General features: G+C 32.4%; 1 pseudogene; it reads left to right on the forward strand.

Annotated features, from left to right (window-relative positions):
- The first annotated feature begins 15,973 nt into the window (after positions 1-15,973).
- LOC118602608 lies at positions 15,974-16,092 on the forward strand (annotated as a pseudogene).
- Positions 16,093-20,775: the final 4,683 nt, after the last annotated feature.

The following is a 20,775-nucleotide window of genomic DNA, read 5'->3' on the forward strand; positions in this document are numbered from 1 at the left end:
ATATAATGTGAAAATGAGTTGTGAATCTGTGAGTGGTGATATAAAGCCAGCTGAAGAATTTTTGGAAACTCTAGATAAGCTGAACATAGAGGAAAATTACCTGCCAGAGCAAATATTTAGTAAGGATGAAATCTCCCTATCCTGAGAACAGATCCCTGAAAGGACTTTCATCCCTAAAAAGGCCAAATTAGTGCCCGGTTTCAAGGCTTTTCAGGACAGGTTAATAGTCTTGTTTGGTAGGCAATACTGCAGGCTATAAACTGAAAGCCTTTATAATCTGGCATGGTGGGAACCACAGGGCCTTCAAGCATATCAATAAGTACATGCTGCAGTGTGCTACAAGAGTAATAAAAAGTGATAGATGACACAATTCCTCTTCCAAGATGTCTTCCTGAATTGCTATGCCAGTGAAATAGAGAACTACTGTTTCAAGAATAACATACTTTTAAAATTTTCTTATTGTTGATAATACTCCCAGATATCCTCCTTTCATTACTAATCTTCATCCCAATATCAAAACAATGTTTCTCCTTCCAGACACCACCTTTTTGATTCAATGAATGGATCAAGGAGTTACAGCATCTTTTAAGGGTTATAATCTGAGGAGAACATTTGCCCAGACGATTGCTGCATCTGGAGATACTGAGAAGACACTGGTGCAATTCTGGAAGAATTACAATGTCTGTAACTGCATCAAAAGTCTTGTTTGAGCTTGGGGTGATGTCATCAAAGGGCATATAAATGGCATAGAAGACAGTCAAGAGGTTCATTAATGATTTCAAATCATTTACCAAGAAGGAGGAGGTTGAAAAAATAAAAAAGACTGTGGTTGAGATGACAAACAACTTTAACCTGGGTGTGACTGAGGATGGTATTGAGGAGCTCCTCGAGGTGGTTCCCAAAGAATTGACTAATGAAGAGTTCTTGGGGCTGGAAAAAATAGCTGAAGAGGCAAGAGAAAAGAAAACTGCAGGAAAAGAAAAAGAACTCCTAAGAAATTTCAAAGTGAAGGGGTTAGCTAGCAGAAGCTTTTGCAGGCCTCGATAGGCTTCTTAATATTTTGAAAACATGGACCATAACACCAAAAGTTATTTATTAATAGAGAGTAATGTCTATGGACATTATTTGCTTACAGAAAATCTGTGATAAAAACAAAACAAAACAAAACAAACAAACAAACTCAAGCAAACCATCATGAACATATTTCTGAAATTAGTGAGACATCCTCAAGAAGTCTCAGGCAGGTCCTTTAGGAAATACTACAGAAGGCATTGTTATCACAGGAGATGACAGCTCCATGTGCGTTATAGCCCTTCAAGGTTTTCCAGTGGGACAAGATGTGGAAATGGAAGATGGTGATATTGATGATTCTGACTCTCTGAAAGCCTAGGCTAATACAAGTGTTTGTGTCTTAGTTTTTAATAAAAAATTTAAAAAGTATTAAAAAATTAAAGTAAAAAAGTTTATAGAATAAGGATATAAAGAATGCAAATATTTTTGTACAGCTATACAATGTTTTAAGCTAAAATATTATTACAAAAGAGCTGAAAACTTAAAAAAATAAAATTTATAAAATAAAAACATTAGAGTAACCTGAAAATTTATTATTGAAGAAATAATTTTTTGTTGTTTTTTACACTTTAGTGTAGCCTACGTACAGTGTTTATAAAGTTTATAGTACTGTACAGTAATTCTTAAGCCTTTGCATCCACTTAACACTCAGCGACTCACCCAGAGCAACTTCTAGTCCTACAAGCTCTATTTATGGTAAATGCCCTATATAAGTGTACAATTTTTAAATATTTTATTTGGTATTTTTACTGTACCTTTTCTAAATTTAGATATGTTTAGATACACAGATACCATTGTGTTACAGATGGCTTCAGTATCCAATACAGTAACATCCTGTAAAGGTTTTAAGCTTAGAAAGAATAAAGCCTAGGCGTGTGGTATGTTATATCACTAGGTTTGGTAAGTGTACTCTCTGACGCTTGCACAGTGATGAAATTGTCTAATGATGCATTTCTTACAACAGCAGTCCCCAACCTTTTCGGCACCAGGGACTGGTGCTCCTATGAAAATCTAATGCCTGATAATCTGGGGAGCAACTGAGGCGGTGATGCTAGTGCTGGTGCTGGTGCATGTGCTGTAAAACATGATACAGATGAAGCTTCGCTCTCTGGCCTGCTGCTCACCTCCTGCTGTGTGGTCTGCTTCCTAACAGACCATGGACTGGTACTAGTCCATAGCCCAGGGGCTGGGGATCCATGACTTAGAATATATCCTAGTCATTAAGCGAGTCATGACTATAGTAAGAAAGGTGATTTCACATAGCACTTAAATTCTCCATGTATTTATGTCCACCAGGATTTTCAGTAAATACAATTAAAATTTACATTTTATAACACAGTTCGATCACATTAAAGTCTATAGTCAATGATTTCACAAATCGAGGAAGAGAAAACAGGCAAAAATTATGGCACGAATTATGACTGATTTGAATATCAAATGATTTGTAAAGGAGAAAATAGATGAAGCAGTTGGAAATTTTTACAAATAAAATATGAAAGTTGTTGAATCACAATATTACAAAATTTCTCATAATTATGCTTGAAAGTCAACAGTTGATTTATCCTTTGTTCTTTCTAAGACTAACATTTTTGAAATTCTAACCTACTTTAGCTAAATGCTATAAACTTAGTTGAACGAAATAGAAAGTACATAAAATCACCAAGTCCAACATTCTTGAGATAATCTGGAAAATGTAATATATGTCAAAATACTAGATTTTTCTTAATTTTTTTTTGCATTTGCAAATTTGCTATGTGCAATTTAAGATGTTGTCAACTTCATATATTGTTGATTATTTCTATGATATTTCATAGGTATAAGTTGTAAAAAATCTCTATTAACAGACTGAAAACAACAAACATTACTTTGTTTTCCATAAATCAAATTAATTTTTAACTCCAATAACCATTACTAGGCCAGTGGAAAACGTCCCCTCAGTTGTTCCTGAACTCTGACCTCCTCTTAAAAGTGTATGTCTTCAGTATAACACTACGCTAATGTACCAAAGTTTATCCTTTCCTAGGTATTGGGTTCGCTCAAGTTGACATAGATGCCTGATTTCTGCCTGCCTGCCTCTTTAACCAGCACATTTTTTGATCCTTTTCAGCACAAGAAATCATCCACGAGGCCTCCTGTCTTGGTTCCCATCTGCTTATATACAATTGGAACATTCCTCTCAGACATCTTTTAACTCTTCTTCCTTGACGCACTGCTAGCAAACAGGACACAAGCTTCCTTTGTTCCTAAGGCATAGGGACATCTCTCAGCTCTACTGCTTGAAATGTTTCTTTTTAACCTTTGAGACAGGGATTCCACTTTCTTTCCTGCTTTGCCAGACACCAGCTTTACCCAGAAATGACTTTAGTTCTTAATATTTTTTTTTATCTTTAAATTCTTCTAAGGGTTTAGGAAGCGTAAAAACAAAAACTTAAGGCTACGTCTATATTCTATGCTCCCGCAAATTTCCCTTGAGGCACTAAAATAAGGGACAGGGCACTTGTTTGAGACCATTAAAAAGAAAACGAAAAATTATTTCAAAATGGTATGCTATAATCAATTGTCACATTTCTTAATGCTATCACTATAACCTGATTTTTCCATCAAGCAGCTTTAAAAATATGTAGTAAATTTCCTTTGGGATGTTTTACCAGCTGTGAGTTGAGTTTATGTTTATTTTTCTAGCCATAATATTACACTAATTGCTATAAACGTTTCAAAGTGAGTGTTGCTTTTAGCAAGGAGCTCAGGGCATTCATAGGGCAGAGCTTTGTTACTTAAGTCATAGGCAAGGTAAGAAATGTCTGGGTGATCTAGAAAGAAAACTTGCTTACAGCCTGTGTGTGCCTGATCCAGGGAGTTTCTCTGTCCCAATCTGTATATGTGTTTTGGAGTGAAAGGTTAGTGGAAACTGTTAGGTAGTAAGTTAGGCAAGAGCAACAGGAGCCAAGGCCCAGCTCTGTAACCATAGAAACTTTCCCTGAAGTTCCCTTAAGTACCTCCCAGAGATACCTCCCTTTCAGGGTTATAAATTACCCCAAATCCTAGAGCATAAAGGCCATAAAAGCTGCTAGCTAAACGCAGCTGGCTAAAAGCTACAAACGCATGCGCAGAAAGTACTGCCCATAACCTCAGCCTTATTGTACCATCATTATAATATCCTGACTATGTACTGAAGTTCATGAATCTAATTATAACAAACTGAATTCTGGGTAAGCACATGCGCAGTAGTCAAAGAGTTATATATAGAGAGCAGCCAACTGTCAGTCATTTGGATCAGCTAAACCCTCCCATCATGGCCCAAATATAAACAGACCTTCCTCCTTTTGTGTTGTTACAGCTCTCTTGGCTAGAAACCCACCCCTCCCTTAGGGGCGTACTATCTTATCTCTTCACCTCCTAAATTCCACAGGGCTGCAGCTTTCCTTAGCTTGGCTAGTCTCTTTCTAAAATATACTTTCTATAAATCTTACTTTTTCTAAATCTCGCCGACCTGTAATTGTTTGCTGCATCAGCGGGGAAGGACCGAGGAACAACACACAACACCACCATCCATCATGCTCCACTATCCACCTCCATCTACTCCCCCACACCGCTGGGGCTAAGGCGGATTTCACATCACCCCAGTAGTGACAGCAACTGCTACATCAATTCCTATGTGTATAAAAAAATAATCTCTGGAGTCTGGGTCTCAGGCCTATGATATCAAGAGTTGGTGATGATTAAGTGTATCGCAATTCTGTACAATTCTTCTGCTCTCCTCTAAATCACTGTGAGTCTAGTCAGGAGGCATACCATAACAGGGAACAATGGAGACTGTGGAAGTACTATGTGGCAACAGAAGTACTAAGTAATATGTGGCAACAGAAGGCTACAACAGAGCAGACAATTGGCCTACTGAAATTGCCTAGAATTTTCCATTTTCTTTCTATGAGGTGATTGCAACTGACTGTGATTCTTGTTTTGGACAATTGAGGCCTTGAATAGTTCTTGGGTTTTTCCCGATAGTGGAACATTTTGCTATAGAAGTAAAAAAACTGTTTATATGGGGAGATGGCACTGATGGTATTTAACTTAAATATTAAAAATAAATGTGAGCCAACACAATATTGAATAAGAACAAAGTCACGGTGTTGATACCACTATTTGACATCCTGATTTACTGTAAACTACATTAATCAGGATACTGTGGTATTGCTAAAAGAATAGACAAATAGATCAATGGAACCAAAGTTCCCAGACATAGACCCACATAAATATTGTCAATTGATTTTTGACAAAAGAGTAAAGGCAATACAATGAAGAAAGGATGATCTTTTCAACGAATGGTGTTAAAACAGGTATATGTCTATATATAAAAAGATAAATCTAAATAAACCTTTCACCTTTTACAAAAGTTAACTGAAAATGGATCATAGACCTAAATGTAAAACACAAAATTATAAACATAAAAAATAGCATGGAACAAATTCCAGGTGACCCTGAGTTTGGCAAGGAGTTTTTAGATATACGAAAATTACAATCTATGAAAGAAAAAATGAAAGATGTACTTCATCAAAATTTAAAATGTCTGCTCTGTAAAAGATGATATTTAGAGAATGAAAAGACAAGTCACAAACTAGGAGAATATATTTGCAAAAGCCATCTCTAATAAAGGGTGAAAATATACAAAGAACTCTTTAAACGCAATAATAAGAAAATAACCCAATTTAAAAATAGTTAAAAGATCTGAATTCTCAAAAGGAAAATATACAGATGGCAGATAAGCAAATAAAAATATGCTCAACACCATATGTCATTAGGGGATTGCAAATTAAACAACCATGATTTACCACCACATACCTTTTCCAATGGCTAAAACCTCTATATATCCCAAACATCAAATGCTGGCAAGGATCTAAAGCAACAGGAATTCTCATTTATTGCTGGTGGGAATGCAAAATGGTTTAGTCACATTGGAATTCTCTTCTCTTTCTGGTAAGTTTTTTCATGAATCTAAAAATGCTCTAGAAAATAAGGTTTATTAATTTAAAAATTCTACTCTGTAAAATACACTAGTGAAACTGGATATGTAATTTGTGCATAAGTAAGAGAAAGATTAAGTAACTTGCTAGGAGTCACTCCTTTGAGATTATCCTGGTCATGGAGACTTTGTTCTTGTTCAGATAATCAGATATCATTTTTATTCTATCGCCTGCCTCCACACATTTAATTAGCCAGTTTTGTCACATCGTCACTTTCTCGTTAAAAAAAGAAAAAAAAATACGAACAACAACTAAAAACCTTCAAATATTTATAAGGATAAAGATTTAGAGATCAAAGAGGCAACATCAAATAATAAATTTAACCTAAAATAATATATCTAATTTCCATACTTTAAAAGTCACATAAGCTACTTGTCATGGGATTTCTCATTGGCTCATTACCCTAAGAAGAACTCAACTTTCTATTATATTTGTGGCTATTATCTACTTATTTAATCATTTCTTTTCTCTCTTTTTTCTCAAAAGAAGAGGAAATGAAAAAAATTTCCCAATGTTATTTTGCACATGTTATCATGCAAAATAGTCCAACTCTCTTTTTTATTCATTGACATCCTTCCCACAGTAACCTCAGATTATTACCCACTAGCCTAAGTAGTTCATCAATTTATTTGGGCACATTATATAAGTTTAGTAATTTCCTTTCTTTGTAAAATGTTAATTAGTTAATAACTAATTAACTGATTGTGAAAATTAAATGAGTTAATATGTGAAATAAACTCAGAATAATATATACATTTATTTCAACAAATTAGTTATTATTAATTTCAATAATTAGCAGAGAACTAAAAATCTCTATATTTAAGCTATCCTTAATTTTTCAATTACTTCATGAAAATTCTATTATTTTGAACCTTTCCCACAAATATTCTAGTTATTCATATTTTAGCAAATTACTTGTTTTATAATTGTTTTATATTTGTTTTGCTAATACAGTTGCCCATTACAGGAAGTTGTTACAGATGATCCTGATGATCAAAACTAATGAATAATATCTTAGAGTATAAAAATAATCCCGTAGAGTCCAGAATAAATTCCACTTGATACAAACTGGTAGAATAATCAGACAAAGACAATCATCACATTTTGAAGAAAAGTTGTGCTAACAACTGAGAAATAAAGTGAAATAAGAATTGTACTCTGTCTTCCAAGAACTCCCAGACTATCATAAGCCCTATATATATTGTATATATATACTTATGTACACTCGGTATTCTTAATCCTTAATCCAAGATTCTTAATCCTACCAATAATCAACCCTGGGGGTGTTGGGAAAACAGGAAACACAAACATTGTTCAGAGAAACATTTTCATGAGGGCAAGTATCTTCATAAGAGGATTTTAAAAATCTTAAAGTCATCACAAATGTACATTTTGACCTATATTTATATAATTCACCAAAGCCCTTTTGTATTAATGCCCAAAATGGAATGATTTTGGTATCTTTTATTTTTGTGACACTCATAGCAAAGAGGACCTTTGGATGTTTTCTAGCTGTATCACGCTTTTAGGAACCAAGATACATTTTGTCTTTGATGATCCCAAGTTATCCAAATATTATATATACTAGAATCTAGCTTCCTCCCAAAGCCATAACATATAAGTGATGTAGAAGAAGGGGAAAAGGGCAGGAAACTTGCAGAGATGCCCTAAAATAGCTAGATCAGAAGCAGACCTGGGATGCATTTGAATCACTTAGGAAAACTTGTTAAAATAAAGATGACAGGACTCCATATGCTGAGATTCTATTTTAGTAGGTCTGTGATGGGCCAGATATTTGTGTTTAAAGAGCTCTTCTCATGATCCTAAAGCACACTGAAATTTGAGTTCCGCTGAATAAGACTAGTTGGAAAAACACTAGGAAGATCCAGGTGTAGTTCTGTAGTCTGGCCTTGAATTCGAATCCCGTGGTGCGAATGGTGGAGGGGAGAGGCTATTCTTCCTTCTTTGTTTAGTTTACTTGATTTTAATATTTGTTTCTATAAGCTTATATTTATTAATGTTTTGGTTAATGAATGACTAATAAACTTGGTTTTGTTAAAGTAACTACCATTCTACTAACTATGTATGTATGTATGTATGTATGCATGCTTGTATCATCTATCTATCTATCTATCTATCATCTATCTATCTATCTATCATCTATCTGGCTATTATCATCATCTATCATCTATCTTTAAGTATCTATTATCATCTATTATCTATCTATTATGTACATACATATAAGCAATGACAATATTCTCAACATAATTGTCCCGTCTTTATCTAAATAATTAGGAAGATCAAAAAAGAAAATAACAACTATCCAAATTAAATGTTTATTTTATTTTCAAAGATATTGCTATCTTTCATTTATGCTGATTCTTACGATACTATGTAACAGTCAAAACGAGAAGCAAATAAAATAAACACAGAAAATGTAAAGTCTCAGCATAAGAAAAAATGAAATATTGCCATTTATCATGACATGGATGGATCTTGAATAATCCTGCTAAGTGAAATAAGTCAGACATAGATTGTAGATTATTGGTTACCAGAAGGAAGTTGGAGGAAGGAGGGGGTAGATAAGAGTAAAAAAGATCAGATATTTGGTTGCGGAAGGAAATCTAACTTTGGATGTTGAACACCCAATGCAATATATATACGACATAATGTTGAACTGCATACTTGAAACTTACTTGATTTAATTAATCAACACCACCCCAATAATTTTTAATAATAAAAAAAACATAAAGTAAGGAGTACCGACTTCTACGGACACTAAAATTCTTAATATCTTTTGTTACTTTGTATAATTAAACATTTTTTTTTCCTCCACTGAGTGCCAGTCTCCTGATAAACATAGCTTTTTAATTTTTATTTTAAAGTATATATAGACCTACTTCTATGAGTGTGTATATATACATATAAGAACAATACTGTATGACTTTTTTTTTGTGATTTTATCCATTTGTACAAAATATTCCAGGTATATAAATGCCCACCTAATAAGCTACATTTATTCATGTCAGAAACAGCACCATATTTCTCCTAAATAATTTTCTGATGACAGATTTACTATTGATTTATAGTTTTCAGTTGTCCTTCTTTATCCTCAGTGGATATGTTCCAAGATCTCCAGTGGATGCCTGAAATTGAAGATACTCCTAAACCACATATATATTCACTGTGTTTTTTCTATACATATGTGCATATGATGAAGTTTAATTTAAAAATTGGACATATTAAAAGATTAACAACTATAACTAATAATGAAATAGAACAATTGTAACAATATACTGTAATTAAAGTTATATAAATGTGATCTTTCTCTTTTCAGTAATTTTTATATTTTCAGTCCAAACCTGTTCTTGGATCTGTTTAATCAGCCTTTATTTTGCAAGAAATCACTTGTGTCACTTGTTTCAGGGGATCCTGTGCTAAAGTCTATATACAGGTTCAATGCTTTCTGGTGTAACACATTGCTGGCGATCTTAAACACAATTTCTGTTTATGTCTTCCAGCCACAAATTTAATGTATTTTCTATCTTAACTAAGTACTTACCAAACTCTGTGGCTGTAATTTTTTAGCAAATTGAGGTGTGACATCAAAGTGAGCAAATATTTCTTATTCACAATTTCATATGTAGAAGATTTGTTCTAAACATAGATTTTAGCATAAGAATCTCAGTATAAGATTTTTTTTTCTTATTGTCAATAATTTTCACCTTTTAACTTACAGGAAGCACTTTATGCCTTCTCTTTGGCATATTCAAATTGCCAGCATCATTATTCTTGTGTTTTGGGGCCATTATTAAGTAAAATGAGTGTTACTTGAACACAATCACTGGGTTAAACAAGATGGCTACTAAGTGCCTATTGGACAGATAGCATATACAGCTCAGCTATACTGGACAAAGAGATGATTCACATCCTGAGCAGAATGTGATGGGTTGATGGCAAAATTTCACTCTATTTAAACAGTGTGCAATTTAAAACCTATAAATTGTTTATTTCTGGAATTTTTCCATTTAGTACTTTTGGACCATGGTTGACCCCAGGTAAACGAAGCTGAAGAAAGCAAAATGTAGATAAGGGGGGGACTCTTATACATGTTGTAAATGACTGTAAGTGTTAATATTACATCTTGATAGAATCTTAGTTTCTATTAGGCACAATGTTTTTCTTTATTTATTTGGAAATACAGTTTAAGTCACCTCCCATAAGGGATTGAGTTGATAGGTCATTTGTTTTCCTTTTAAGAGTTATCTTTCTCAGAGAAGACATGAGTTCATTAATATGTTAAGAATAAATTCCTCTGCAATATTGAGTAGCAACTTTTTTTCCTTTCCATAACCCTTCCCTTTCCTTGGCTATGCATGTTCAGAGCACAGAGACTGGTATCTAGGTTATATAAAGATTAACACTCCCACTTGTTAAATAGACGATGTGAGAATTTTCAAATGGTTTTCCTTAATATAGTTATAAGCATCAATATGGAGTTAAAAAATAAAGATCTTCAAAATGGAAAGGGAAATAAAAAATGTTTAAATTGAATAGAATTAAAACTTCAGCAACAGATCTAGCCAGTATTTTACAAAATCTAAAACATAATAAAAAATTCTTTTCAAAACAAGTTAACAAGAAAGAATCATAAACAAATATTTAATAACAATAGAGTGTTTTGCCATAAATTATTTCACTGCATCCATTACACTATATACTGAAATAAACTCCAGATATATTAAACAGACAAATATTTTAAAACTATAAAAAAAATAGAATATTAGACCATTTGATGAATATCTTTGTTTATTTGAAAGATTAGAGGAAAAGGCAAGGAAAAATTAATAAATATAAAAAATATAATTTAAAATATTTGTAAAATGATATATAATGCTAAAAATTTAAATACTATAAAAGTTTAGAAAAAAGTTATATTTCCACTCTCAGATAGCATCTAAAAAGCTATAATAAATATGATTTATAATAAAAAGTCAAGATTGTAATATATGAACCAATGATATGTAAGGAAATATACACAAGAGAAGACATAATAACAAATCAGATTTGTTTATTTATGTACTTTTATTCTTTTGTCCTATTTTGAAAAAGATTTATAGAAGAAAAAAGAAACAGGAAATATGCGTTCTCTTTAGTAACCAAATAATTTGTTAAACTTAAATTACATTTTCAATTATATTAAATTAAACGCAATCTTTTTGTTAAAAAAAAATCTATCATCAGTGCTCAATTAATGGCTGTAGTTTTTTAGTACTAATGGCGTTATAAATAATACGATCTTGTGGAAAACAACCTAACAATAGCATAAACCATAACCATAGGCATACTATTTGAATGAGGATTAATTCCAGCCATTAGTTAGTAATATAATGTCAAAAAACAGAATAATATTAGGAGAAGGATTTTAATTATAGTGTAATATTTAATTTCAACTAAAAAAATTTCTTAATTTTTTTGGTTTGATTATTTTTATTCAAAATAGTAGAAATGAGTTGGTAAATTTGAATAAATTAAATAATATTCTGAAGCTCCTCAATAATTATTGAGACTAGAGAGAAACATAAATAAATTATGAAACAATATCAAATATAACAGTGTAAATCATGATGTCTATCTAGTGCATTACCTGAAAAACATTTGTTGAAAACAAATTGAATAGTGCATTTGAGACTTATCCACATTGTTATGTATACCAATAATTCACTCCTTCTTATACTGAGTAGTATTCCATTGTGTAGATCTATCATAGATTGCTTATATATTCACCAGTTGAAGGACATTTGCGCCCAGATTTTTGTGTGGTGAAAGAAGCAAGACACAAAAGATTACATGCTCTATGATTCTCTTTGTGATATTTGAAAAAAAGAAAAACCAGTGTTAGAAAACAGATTTATGGTTCGCAGGGTTAGAGGTAGGGATTAGAATGGTTTTGAAAAGGGCATGTGTTACTTTCCTCAGAGAGCTATAACAAATCACCACAAATTAGATTATTTAAAACAGAAATATTTAAGATGCTTCTGGTGAGGTCTCAAATGGAAATGAGGAACATGTATAGGACACTGGAGAAAAGATGACCCTTGTTATAAAGTGACAGAGAATGTGAGTGAATTGTGTTCTAGTGTTGGGTGGAAAGTAAAACTTTTAAGTGATAAATTTAGATATTAAGATAAGATATCTAAACAAGTAAGCAGCTGTATTTCTTATATTTTGTTTTCAGAGGGTAAAAAACCATGGCTGTTAGATAAAAGTCATAGTCTTTAAAAAAATATATTTTAAAGAAGAAACCAAAATGTCTATGGCTTTTAGGTTAAAACAAAGATGTACTTCTGTGACATATATCAAAAACTTAATATGAAAACACCTAAAAGTGATACTTGGCAGATTTATTATGAGTATAATGATGATGTTAGTTTTGTCCTCTCACATCAGAACTAGGGAGATAAGATTGTGTGGTTGTAAAATAAAAGATTGAAAGCACATGAAAGCAAAAAAGCATCATACCAAAATTAAAAATTAGTACTGTCAATCTTAAGCTATATTCTATTTTATGAGCAGTGGAGCTAAATATAGAATCTGTACTCATTGCCGTAAAAAAAGAAAATTAAAAAGGGCTCCTAGATTTGCTGTTCATCTTTTAATATATAAGAAAATTAATATTTTACATTTTCAAAGTATTGCAAATACTCTTCATAATGCTATCTATGAATAAATAAAATAGCATGAAAGATAGCTAATTCCATCTTGAGACTAATTAAGGGTTCTAGAGTTTAGGAACCAGGGTTGAGGACATGAGAAGATGCGAGAGTTCTCCTTCGCCCCTCTCTTCCAAGTACTGGAAAGGTAGGAATTTGGTGAAAAAAAAAATGGATCTTAGTCTGGACTTGGAAAATAAGTTCAAATTTGATAGCTTATCCCAAAAATTGGCACTAGAAGCTTAGTTGGACCATCTCAGATGAAGGTGTGGAAAAAAACAAAGTATGACTAGCTCCCCTTGAACACATTCTTCACCAATGGTCCCTTTCAAAGGTGTTTAAAAATTATAAATTGGTGATAGTTAAAACTCTGATTAGAAAAATCTTTCAAGGAAGCAATGTGGAACATTCAATTAAAGCAAGCAAATTTAGACAGTGAAACATACTGAAAATAATAAATATGCAATACCAATTATTCACTCATTCACCTGCCAACCAAAAATTCAAGTCTATTCACAGTATGTGCTCTCTCTAGTCAGTGTTAGAATCTGTCTAAGACACTTATTGCCACATTGATGGCAACCAAGAAACTGAGCTAATATATTTTCTTATTATCTTCCTTCCACCTTTTATAAAATTTTCTCTCATTTCTAGCTTTATCTTCTTCTTTATCACATCAAATAATAGATGGACATTGAGAGATTCATAGGAAATATGATGAATTTATGAAATCAACCATGTGAGTCAACATTCCTCTCTCCTGTCTTCATCTCTGTAAGCGGAACTCACTGGTCTAAGTAAAACAAAGCTTTGTAAAGTAGAAATAAAGTTGAGAATCATAATTTCATAAACATCGATGAACTATAATTCAAAATTTATTTTAGGTCATTAAATAAAATATCAATTTACACATTCTTTATTAAAATAATGTATTTCAGACTGAAATAGATCATTCATTTTGGTCTTTAAATAAATTTCTATTTTTAAAAGAATCTGTGGAAGAAAAGAGTTCATGAAATTTTTTAAAAGTACATTCTAAAAAGAACTGGTTCAATATATACCAAGGTCATACCTAATTGCCTTTAAAACAATGTAACTGTGGCATCTCAAAGGGAACCACATACTAAGTAAACTCAAAGAAATCCAAACTCCAACAGTGTATCATAGTGCTGCCTAATTACATAATATCAATTAGAGGAAAAAAAAATATGTGATCTTGAAGTAGAATAAGGCAAAGAGAATTTGTTTTCTTCTCAAGTTAAAGAAAAAGTTTGAAGAAAGATTTAATGAGTGAAGTTTGTGACGGCAAGGACATCTTGACTTCACTAACTTGTTCTTGGCATTTTAGAAATCAAGTAATACATTCTATATGTACAGTTAACAATCATTTGTGGGCCATGGAACAAAACCATATAGAAATAAAATAAGGAAAAATAAATTATTATGAAAAAATATTCATGATAATATTAAGAAATGTTATTGTATTATGCTATTGAAGTTAACAAAAAACAATTATATAACTAGATAGCTTATATGAATTTCTCTTTATTACCCCTGTTTTTCAATGTGTGGAGAAATCTTTATATTGTTAGGGTTGGTAAGTTTAAAAGACCTCTATTTAACCTAGAACCTTAAAAAAGACAGAATGGTGAAAATGAAAAAAGCATTTAGTTAGGAGTTAGAATTCCTAGCTTCTCATCAAAGCATTTAATGTACCGTAAACTCTGAACCATCAGAACAGCTTGATGTTTCTTTAATTACAATAACACTTCTCAAACAGTGAATTTCTCTTAGGTATTCAGGTTTATCTTAGTGTATTCTAATTTTATTTTGTATACCTCTTCCTCAATTATCAGAATATTTTTCAGAGACTAAACACATTTATAAACATGCCTCATTAAAAAAGAAAAATACACAAGAATTAAAGCAAAAACAGCAAAGCTAAAGAATGAATAGACAAAGATTTTGCAATTAAACAATCTTGAAAGAAATAAAGGATGCTAAAAAACATGAATACAAGTCTTGGAACTACACTCTTCTATCTATTAGGAGGGAAACAGGTTAAGACATGTAAGAGAGACTGGCAGAGTAACATCAAAACTCTCAAAGTTCTCTGTTTGGTGTATGTTGGCATGAAGTCATCATGGGTGGAGTATTGAATGGAAATACAGTTTTGAAAGTACATACGTAATTATATGGCTTCAATGAAGATTGCTCAGAGCTTTTGCTCTCTGGAATGCCCAAATAATTATCTGTCCCTAGAGATAATGGTTGGATGCTGGAGCTAGGCAAAAATCCCATCATTCTATTAGGGAATCATTGAGAATATTGTAGATTTCTTTCTCTCCCCCTCTCTCTCTCAACTTCACTCTCTGAATTTCCCTCACATACACAATTAATTATATACTTCTTAACATTTCTATTATCAGCAATGAAGCTAAAAATTCTATAAAAATCTTATTAAAAATGGGAAAAAAAACTGTTTCCAATAAAGATAATTCCATTATTATAAGGTAAAGCTGTTATTAATTTGCTTATATATTTTAACCTATCTAATCCTCAAAGGAATAGAAGTGGCTAATTTAAAATGTGTTGATTATCCCTTTACTTAGTGTGCTATATTTATTGTTTTATTTTTGTTGAAGTTTTTAAAAGGATAATCTTCTAACAGTTTCACTAACTCGTTGGATTTCCTGTCTTATTTTTTTATAAGATCTGAAGTACTTTAATTTTTCAAAGAGTTTTAGAAATATACTCAAAGTTAGCAATAGCGTATTATATATGGCAATGTCTCTTCTAAAGTATCTGACATTAGGACTGTGAAGTAAGTCACTTATTAGACTTGAAAACAGAAATTTCAACATACATGTTGTATTTCTTGAGAAGGGGATGATACCCGACTGTTCTGGCACATGTCTCAGACATCTCAGCTCCAATGTGAAGAATATTTGAAGTCCTTTGCCCTCAGTGAGCAGCACAGAACTGTGACAAAAAGCACTTGAGTAGGAGTCAGAAAGCCAGTAAATCACCATGTAAATATGGTAGATGATAGTATCTGGAAAAGGTATACAGTTATTCTAAAGCCTTTGAATACCTATTTTTGCGTACATTTGGAGACTGAATATAAAATAGGAAGGAAAAGAGACTGTGAAAGTCTGTGAATTTCTTGTCTACAGCCATGCCACCCTGAACAAGCCCAATCCCTTCTGATCTCGGAAGCTAAGTAGGGTGGGGCTTGGTTAGTACTTGGATGAGAGACTACTTAGGAAAACCAGGTGCTGTAGGCATAAAAAAATTGAAAAAATATAAGGTATTGTAAGCTGATAAGGTTCTTGCAATTTATGAGGTCAACTAAGGGTTACCTCGCCTAAAACAAACAATCAAAAAAAAAAATTAAAAAAAGAAAGTTCATGAATTTCTCGGTTGATGAAGTTTTTAAGATTTTTACTATGCTCTTTAGTTTTATACTGTCAACTAACAAGAAAATTGTTTGAAAATAGCTTTGGTTGATGATCTAAGAGCTTTGATGAAAAGTAAAGTTTTCCATTTTCTCAAATTCCTGATGAAAGAAGAGGTGGCTTATGAAAAGCAATACCATCAAGTGCCCTTATTGTGCCAAAGACAATTTCCCAATAAAAAGAATCAGGAGTCCTTTGGAGAAGGGGCTGATTTCAGAGCCGGGCAAGATATATGAAAGAGGAGACTATAACATGTCATACCAGATAGCAAGAGGTCACACTCAAAGCTCTAATATGATAATGCTGTCATCGACTAAAACATAGACACTTAGATCACCAAAAAAGATAATTAAACAAAAGATTGCATTATATCAAATCTATTTAGATACATGGGTCATAATGATATTAAAATATTAAGTAGTGTTCATTATTAGACCATGCTGGTGAATTGACAAATTTGAAAACTGGTTCAAAGAAAAAATTGAATGTACACGAATTGGCAGCCAATATCACAAAAAGAGAGACAACCAGATATTATGTGTCCTAGTGTGTAAGAAGATAACACTACCTTTGAAGTAGTCTTGTCAAAATGAAGAAAATAAAAAATGACCGTGAATGTGATATAATCAATACAATTCAGACTGTAGGCAATTTCAAAGGACGTACTTCTCCATTTCTTCAACAAAGAAATGTCATGGGGGAGAAAGAAAATGGAGAATATGCCAATAAATTAAAAGAGAATTAATAAGTTGCAATACTTAGACCTTTCAGGTTTATGTAGATTACATGAGACTGTAGATAAAAATATCTCTCATTGTTTCTGGCACATAGAGAGTGCTCCACAAAATTATTATTTCTTCATAGAATAAAGAAAATTATTCTCTATTTTTATCTTTTAGAGGTATTAAAAGGTACCAAATAATGTAAAATATTTTTAATTAATTGAGTAGAATATATTCCTTTGAAATGTGTAAGTATTATTTGACTTTTCTCTAAAATTTGTTTTTAGTTGTTATCATTTTGGAGTGTAAACAATATTTCAGATAGACAGCATCCTCTATTTAGTAACAGAGAAGGTCACTTTTCTCTCAGCAATCTGAAAGGAGTATGAGAATGGATAGCATTTGACTTTTCTTGACTTGTTTATTATGACATTTATTGAAGAAGCTCTATTTTAAATCTTGGCATTTTCCCAGTGTCACTTCCCATTTTGTCTTAATATTTAACTTCCTATAAGTAACATTTTTCAATATTTTCCACTGGTCACAACGATTTTGTTGCTGTTGTTGTTAAAACTTTGGTTATTTACTTTTTTCTTTTAACTTTCTCAGAATTGATTTATCTTGAGAATTGGAAGAATATTTCAATGTTAGTTTTAGTGTCTATGGAAGCGTGTTCCAAAAGAATAAGAAAGATAACTTATGCTAGAGTTGCAATACAGTTCAATTAATAGAAAAGAAAACTCATGACAACATCCTCAGTATATATGTGGCCTTCCAGGTAAAATATAATTAACCAGAATTGATCAGGAAGCGGAGAAAGACAAATTTTAATTCTGAAAATGTTATTTTTAACAAGGCCGGAATGAGAATTTCTTTAGATACTTTTGGTGACCTAAATATCTTAAATATATATTTGAAACATAGTATACATATATACAACATATTTATATATCTATATATAGATAGATATATAGATATGCAGGTATGTATACATACGCAGTCATATATTTCTACACAAATATACATATTTAGACATATATGTAAATATATTTAGACATAGACACACATATTTTGAGTTTAAAGAATAGAACATTTTTCAATAAATGCAACTCTGTTTTCTATCCCTTCAGTGCCAATCTTCCTACCAAGTTCTCTGTTTAGCAAAAGTCTTATTCAACTTCAGGAATAATTGAGAACCCCAGTGTGCATAATTTCTAAATTTCCCCAGGACATTCTCTATAGGATATCCATCTGTTCACTGTGAATTGCTCAAGTCATTCTAAAAATACTGATGTTGGCCTCTGAAAATTTTATATAACCTGACCAGGGAAAGTTCACATTTCTATGTGTCTGTTATAATAACAGAACTTTTCAGGGTTATAATTAAACAAAGAAAAGTTTGAGTTTTGTTTTCAGTCTCAGCAGCGAAATCTACATCCTAAGAGACAAAAATCCTCTTAAAAAATTAGAGTAAGTCAATCACTGACTGCCTTTTTCCAGATTAGCCATGTTTTCCTGCCATTTTTGAGAACTTCAGCCACACGCTTTACTTATCCAAAGTTTGCCTTCTTCTTTACTGTTATTGCTCTCAGAATAGTAATTCCTGTGCATTTTGACTCCCTATTCTTGGGAGTTCTTCCCCAAAATTTATCATTATTTATAAACTGTAAAATTATAAAGATGAACAAGAATGGGCATGACTGCATTACTCATATATCTTAAGATCTAGTGGGAGAGATGGAAGTTAAAAAATCATAAAAATAAATAGAAAATTATGAATATAATAAGTACTAAAAAGGAAGTTACAAGGTACTTTAGTATGTAAAAGAATCATTTACCCTAGTGTGTGGAGCCTTTCCTGAGGAAGTGATATGAGCTGCAATAGAAATAATTATTAAAAGATAGGCAAAGAACGAGGAAGGAACATCTACAGAGACCCTTCGATGGGGGGGGGGAGTATCTTGAGAAATTTTGGAAAATAAAGCTGAGGAGATAGGTGAAGTCTTACCAGGTGCTCTGAATGCCATAGCATTTGAGGATAGCATTTATTTTGCTGGCCACTAGCTGAATTCTCTTCATGATCTGAGGGAATTGCCCTAGTGTGGTCTTTAGTAGGACACTGAACCTGTTCTTCCCCTACAAAAAACAAATGGGGCTAAGCATTTTCTTCCCCTCCTTGTGACACTAATTAACTAGATACTTCAACAGGAGATTTTGTATATGGAGTGACTTAAACCAAGATGTCAGGATAGCTAAAGAGTATTCACTGTGACCACAACAGAGTCACAAGTGCAATGATAATTACACAAATATCCATGCTTGTGGCAGGGAAGGCATCTGTCAAGGGGTCAGGATACCTGCAGTGGTGTCTTAACCATGCTGTACTTACGGTATGACCTTGGCTGAATTCTCTGCTGCCTAGCCTTCTGTATTAGTTTGGTTTCTCTAGGGGAAAATAACTAATAAAATATATAAATAAATGATAGATAGATAGATAGATAGATAGAGAGAGAGAGAGAGAGATACAGATATATAATGTATATATTGGCTCACATGGTCATGGAGATTGAGAAGTCCTAAAGTCTGCAGTCAATCTGGAGACTCAGGAGAGCCTGCAATGTAAGTTCTATTCCAAGTCCAAGTCTGAAGGTAGGAGGAGACTGATGCTTCAGTTCAGAGACAGGCAGATAGAGTGAATTATCCCTCACTCAGTCTTTTTGTTCTATTCAGTCCTTCAGCAGATTGGATGACGGCCATCCATATTGAGAAGAGCAATCTGCTCTATTCAGTCGACTGATTCAAATGTTAATGTCACCCAGAAACACGTTTACACATCCAGACTTAGATTTAACCAAATATCTCGGCAACAGTGACCCAGATAAGTTGACACATAAAAGTAACCATCATACTTTTCTTTTTCTTTTTTCATTTTTTTACACTTGGGAAATAAGTGTTTTGTCAATCTAGTGAGCTACCTGATGTCTTTACGTATAAATAAGGATAACTTCTTTTTTAGATCATCAGAGTTACTAATTCATTATTATTTACTCTAAGGGTAATATATGTATAATGTAATATTTTATGTAACATCATTTTATAAGTAATATTTTATGTAGTCGTGAAATATTTAAATTCATGTTTCAAACAAATCATTCTGTTAGACATGCTAGCATAGATAGGTGGGGATAGTAAACAGAGGTGAAGAATTAAGAGTGGAGAAATGGAGAGAATTAAGAAGAAATTGCATGCAATAGTTTGAGGATGCTGATTATAGACATTTCAAGATGATTACAGATTTAAGAGCTACTTAAGCATTAACATTTACAGGACCGATGACAGATTGCATATGAAAGGTGAAAGAATGAGATGTCAAATATAACATCTAGGTTTCCAGCATGTGAAACTGAATGAATGATGTCATATGTTAAGATAGAGAGTATCTTTCAGAAAAGAATGTATATTATTTTTCTGCTCAGGAAGTGGTGCTAGAGAAGGCTATAAGTAATTAAGTTTTAAAACAATTGAAAATTTGATGTTCCTTTGATATTCAAGTGAAGATGTCAGGTAGACTGGTATGTTGGACATACCAGTCTGGAATTTAGAGAACAAATCTGGAAAGGAGTTACCCACAGAAAGGTAAACAGTTCCCTAAGAAACAATTAGCCCTTGATAAATCCATACTTTGGGTCCATACATTATTTCTAATTTTGAATGGCTTATTAAGCTCTATAACTTCTTAATCCTCCTGAGTAGCTTCTGCTGTCTGTCGTGAGGATTTCTTGGTATACAG

Source organism: Rousettus aegyptiacus, unplaced genomic scaffold, assembly GCF_014176215.1.
Source record: "Rousettus aegyptiacus isolate mRouAeg1 unplaced genomic scaffold, mRouAeg1.p scaffold_m13_p_4, whole genome shotgun sequence".
Taxonomy (NCBI): Eukaryota; Metazoa; Chordata; class Mammalia; order Chiroptera; family Pteropodidae; genus Rousettus; species Rousettus aegyptiacus.